Source organism: Otolemur garnettii, unplaced genomic scaffold (genome assembly GCF_000181295.1).
Source record: "Otolemur garnettii isolate 467f Iridium unplaced genomic scaffold, OtoGar3 scaffold00102, whole genome shotgun sequence".
NCBI classification, from domain to species: domain Eukaryota; kingdom Metazoa; phylum Chordata; class Mammalia; order Primates; family Galagidae; genus Otolemur; species Otolemur garnettii.
In genome coordinates, this window is record NW_003852497.1 from 5,387,198 (window position 1) to 5,392,762 (window position 5,565).

General features: G+C 48.0%; 1 protein-coding gene across 1 annotated transcript in view; it reads left to right on the forward strand.

Annotated features, from left to right (window-relative positions):
• The first annotated feature begins 4,079 nt into the window (after nt 1-4,079).
• The window catches only part of FUT10 (fucosyltransferase 10), a 94,525-nt gene continuing 93,039 nt past the window's right edge, over nt 4,080-5,565 (forward strand). The window contains exon 1 of the mRNA XM_003796306.2: nt 4,080-4,139. The gene's annotated coding sequence lies outside the window, so the exon portion shown is untranslated. The remainder of the gene's footprint in view (nt 4,140-5,565) is intronic.

Genomic DNA, 5,565 nt, shown 5'->3' on the forward strand with positions numbered 1-5,565 from the left:
CTGAGACAGAGTCTTACTATGTCTCCCTCGGTAGAGCTGTGGCGTCGCAGCTCACAGCAACCTCCAACTCTTGGGCTTAAGTGATTCTCTTGCCTCAGCCTCCCAAGCAGCTGGGACTATAGGTGCCCACCACAACACTTGGTTATTTTTCGGTTGCAGTTGTTATTGTTACTTAGCTGGCCCGGGGGCAGTTTCGAACCTGTCAGCCTTGGTGTATGGGCCTGGCGCCCTAACCATTATGGTATAGCCGCTGAGCCTGAACTAAAATCTTAAGCCTTACCCCTCATACCCCACCATATCCCCACAGCTGCCTGATTAGAATCCCCGTTGGCCAAGGGGATCCCCTAAAACTGAGTTACTAGTCATGAGAAAGGAGATTAGACATGCCTCATCATGCCCTCCTCCCATCAGAGAGATGTCCTCTGTGACTCATAACAGGCCTCAGGCTACGTAAGACCCACCTGCAGATCTCAATACACACAAGAGATTGAGTCCTGGCAAGCTCAGGTAGCTGGTCTCTGATCAGCAGACACTTATCTTAACTCAGCATTCCTTTTCACTCACTTATGGTCCTTTAACTCTTTTAGCCCACTGTCACCTAAAGAAATCTTTAAAGCCACCGATAACCTGTGGGTCCCTCTTTGAGATGTGCCCCCTTTTCAGGCCAAACCACTGGATGCCTTCCACATATTGATTTATAACTTTATCTGTGATTCTCGTCTCCCTGAAATATATAAAACCAAACTCTCACTCCACCACAGTGGGTCCACATGCTCAAGGCTTCTTGGATCTGGCTCCGGGTCACGGTGGTCACGTTTGGCTCAGAATAAACCTCTTTAAATTATTTTACAGATTATGGTTTCTTTTCCATTGACATACTATAGGTGATAGTTTTACTAAATATTTTGCTATGACATAACAAGGATCATCATTTTTCCAGTTTGCTATAGCGATTTTCTCCTAGAAAAACATCTCAAATTTTAGATTATTCTTTGGAGTAAAACGGACTCTTCACAAGGTTATTTCTGAGTATTCACTCTGCATATTTTTCACTGTATTAACATGTTTCTCTCTTGTATTCTTTCTTCCATCCAGTTTTTGTTACCACAGTTGATACGGGATTTTGATACTGGATTTCCAGGTTCTTGGTCTCCGCGGTTCAAAGAATGAAGCGACAGACCACAGGATAGGTTTTATTTAACAGTATAAGTGTTACAGCTCTTATAGAGAACCAAGCTTTCTTGTGGAGCAGGACCAGCAGAAAGATAGGTCTTATAATACAAGTGTTACAGCTCTCACAAGGAACCAAAACTCCGTGTAGAGTAGGATTAGCAGTAAGATAGGTTTTATAATACGAGTGTTGCAGCTCTCACATGGAACCAAACCTCCTTGCAAGTGTTTACAGCTCTTACAAAGGGGCAAATCTGGTAGAGCAGGATACAAGTGTTACAGAGCCAAACCTCCTTGCTTTCTTGCTCTCTCTTGGAGGTTTGCCGAGGTCTGCGCTTGGGCTCTTTGGCTTATATAGGGGCAGTTGTCCAATGAGCTTTTGGGTCCTGAAAACAGACTAATCAGGAGCAGGTTTTGAAAATAGACCAATCAGGAATGCACTGGAGGAATTGCCCCAAGTCCACGTGAGGAGACAGCACAGAGCCAGTGTCTTCCCTGCTCCTGTCTTGTTCTTTTGGCTACTGGAGTTTCTGTGGGGGAACGGTATCCCCCCCCCCCCAAGCTTGCCTATGCTCCAGCCTGCTGGTTCCTCTGCTGGCTGCCACCACCAACACCGCCAAGACGCAGGCGGCAGGTTCTCCAGCCCTGCTCGGCTGAGCTAGCTGGGGCACCACCTGTCCGATATCACAGTCAGACAAAAAGTGTGAGGATATTTACTTTTTCTTGCATCTGTAGTGGAACTCTTAGCAACAGACAATGACTTCTCCAGTCTGTCCAATAGATGCATGCTTAGTGCTTTTTTTCATCTTTGCCCACCATCTGGTGCCCAAACCAAAGCTGCTGTGACAGCAGCAGCCCGTTTATGGGGAGCAATTTCTGTATTCGTTAGCTATTGCTGTGTAACATCCCTCTGAACCTTGGTGGCTTAAAACAGGAAACATTTATTAATGCTCGTGTTTCTAGAAGTCAGGCTGGCAGTCTGCCGATCTGGGCTTACTCGTACCTGTAGTCACCTGGTGGAGTGGCTTGTGGGCTGACTGGTCTAAGATGGTGTCACTTCAAGGTGTGAGGCGCCTCCTCGGGCACAGACCCTGTAGGGAATCTGCAGCCAATAGTGTTCTATTGTTTATACATTTCCCAGCTAAAGTTATAAATTGCCCATCCCTTAGAGTTGACTGGCTACTGTTTGGGACAACAGGAGTGACTGAGTGATTATGTCTCATTGTCCAGAACACTGTGATGGCATTGGTCTCATGGAAGCTGGGCAGGATGCCAAGAATAGGAATGAGCGTATGCAAGGCCACTTGAGGCCAGGGCTCACAACTGGTACCTTGTCACATCTCCCCCACTCAGTGGCCAAAGCAAGTCACAGAACCAACCTCGAGTTTTCTTTCAGCCACGTGCTATATAGAAGTGTATTGTTTAATCTGCACGTATCTTGGAATTTCCTAGTTATCTTTTAGTTACTGATTTCTAGTTTAATTCCATTGTGTCCTGACAGCATACTTTGCATAATGTCAATGCTTTTAAATTTGTTGGGGTGTGTTTTATGGCCCCCGCATACATGCCTTTTGATGTATATATATCTAATTTATTAATCTTTTTCATCATGTTTGACTTTTTCTGGAAGGGGCATTATTATCAACCTGTTTTTACAGAGATGCTTTGGCGCTGGTGCTCTGAGGGTTCAGGTCTGGGGCGAGGTGGGCCTAAGACAGCACATCACTCCCTGGTCCCTGCAGGCGTTCCCGGCACTGGCAAGACGGGAGTATCAGTGCCTCCTCCAATCTTGAGTCCTGGCCACCACACCTGTCTCATACTAGTCCCAGCCTTCCCAAAGTCTTGAATTACCTCCCTAGGTTTAACATCTCCTGGACGAGGGCAAAATAATTTTATTTGGGTTATCTAGATTTAGAACGCAATAGTTTGAAGTCGGTCAGTTTTCCTTTATCAGTGTCTGTTCCGTTTGGGGGCTGTTAGAACAAAATACTTTAGCTGGGCAGTTTATAAACAATAGAACACCATTGGCTGCAGATTCCCCACAGGGTCTGTGCCCCAGGAGGCACCTCACACCTTGAAGCTGTCTCTGGCCTCTTTTTGTAAAGGCACTAATGAATTTATAAAGGTATTACACAGGCACAGAATCACAGTTGCAGTTCAAACATCCAGATCATTAACAGCCAGTAGAATCAAGCCAATGGATCCCCCTGTCCAGTCTGCACTATGAGGAGACAGGTGAGAGGTGCCCAGACTTAACTGTAGCTTAAAAGGGCCTCAGTTTTCCTGAATAGGTGCTCCAGTCCTAGCAGAAAGTGTCCAGTAACTTGTTGAAGAAGAAGGTCTCAGGAAGCTTCTTGAGAACTTTCAAGAAAGGGTGGGGCCTCAGGCTGACTGCACCCCAGACTCGGGAGAGGCCGCCCTGTGTTCATGGAATTGAGGTCCCACTTGTTTTTAAATTAAATTTTATTTTATTTACTTTTTGAAGACAGAGTCTTGCTGTGTCGCTCTAGCTACAGTGCAGTGACACGATCATAGTTCACAACAACTTCAAACTCCTGGGCTCAAGCGATCCTCCTGCCTCAGCCTCCCAAGTAGCTAGGACTACAGGTGATCCCACTCCTGCCTAATTTTTCTTTTCTTTCTTTTTTTTTTGCAGAGACAGGATCTGGCTACGTTGCCCTGGCTGGTCTCGAGCCTCTGGACTTAAGCAATCCTTAAGGCCGCATCTCCCAAGGTACTAAACACTGGGTACCGCGCACTGCCCCACACTTTTAAATAGGGCCTCAGCGAAAACCCGGATCCGGCATGCCTCCGCCTGGATGCGCTCCGCGTCCCCACTCCCGCCAGGGGCTTCCGTTCCAACATCCGCTCTCCGGGTCGTCCCCGCGCCCAGGCGGGGGCTCAGGCGGAGCGGGAAGCGGCGCGGGGTCCCTGGAAGCGACCGGGGAAGCCTCCTGAGCCCCGGGGAGGTGAGTGGCGGTGCCGCGTCTCTTCTGGCATCGGAGATAGCTTGGTGGGGGCAGGGGCTTGATGCCCGGATCCAGAAAGCGACTTTTCAGATGACTTTGGAAGTCGGGTCAGTGCCTGCCAGAGCCACGGCCGCAGGAAACCTGGTTTCTGTGCGTAAGAGAAAGACTGAGCGGTGCGCTGAGCAAGAGTCCGAGTCTGTCTGGGGGACGTGGAGTCACTGGGCAGAGCCACTGCCTGCGATCGAAACCGCCGTGCCTGCTGAAATGACCCACCCCGGAGGGCTCAGGCGACGGGCGGGGACCCGACCGCCAGGGACAAGGGTCTCCCCCGGGTTCCCTGGCCCGCTGACCCGCTTCCTCCCGAGGCCCCAGGCCCCGGGGCCGGACACCGCCTCCACGTCTTGAGAATTGCTTCGATTTTCCCCAGGTCTCTCCTGAGCAGCACTTGCTGCGAAAATTTTGTGCCCAAGAGTAGCAATTGTGACTTTCCGGCTGCAGAGAGCATTGAGTATTTAATGGAGAAAGTCCCCGGAGAGTCCCCAGAACAACTGCAGGGTTTGGTTTTCAATTTGCAAGCCATTTTGTGTGTGTGTGTGTGAGTTCAGCACAGGCCCTGCTCATCTTCAGGATTTTTAGACCCGATTAGTACCCTCAGAACTGAACTCATTTTGTGTAAGATACAAAAGCATAATAACATTGCTGACAATTTAAGACGTTTTCTGGGGATCTTTTAGTGTTTTTTTTTTTTTTTTTAATATTCAGCAAATGGCACGTAAAATAACTGCTATTCTTAACCACTGTGCCCACAGATTGCCCCTGTACTCGCTGTCACAACTCCCTGAAGTAGTTGGGTAGAGTGTGTAATGCCTGACATGGTGTGCCAATTTCATTTGTGTGATGCTTTCAACTCTGGCTGGGTACAATTCTGAATACAGCAAGTTGGGCTAATGACTTTATTCCCTTCATCCATCCTTCTTTTAAGTGAGATGCCCGAGAGCAATCTCCGGTTTGCTAGTGCCATGGTGCTACAACTGTGATGTTGCTTCTCTGTGGTCCAACACAGGCTCAGATGGGATTTTGCAGACCAGGTCTGGCCATCTGCATTGAATAAACAGCCCCGGCATTTGCACCTTAAAGTTTAAGAACCACCAACTAGACAGCGCCCTAGTCTCAGTTATACAACTTTCTCCTTATCTTGAGGAAGGAGGAGCCAGAGGTCATGCTGTAACTCAGGTGATCAGTAAGGTGGGCTCCAGTTTTGAAACTGCTGAAAAAACCTTGGTTTTCAGTCTCCCTGCTAGATGGCAGTGTGTAACAGAGAATTAGTAAGGTCTCAGCAGATACTGTGTTATTGCTCATCTTCTGTTCTTCAACAAGTTTTCAAGTTGTATGTTACAAGCAACAGTTGTTTTTTTTTTTTTTTTTT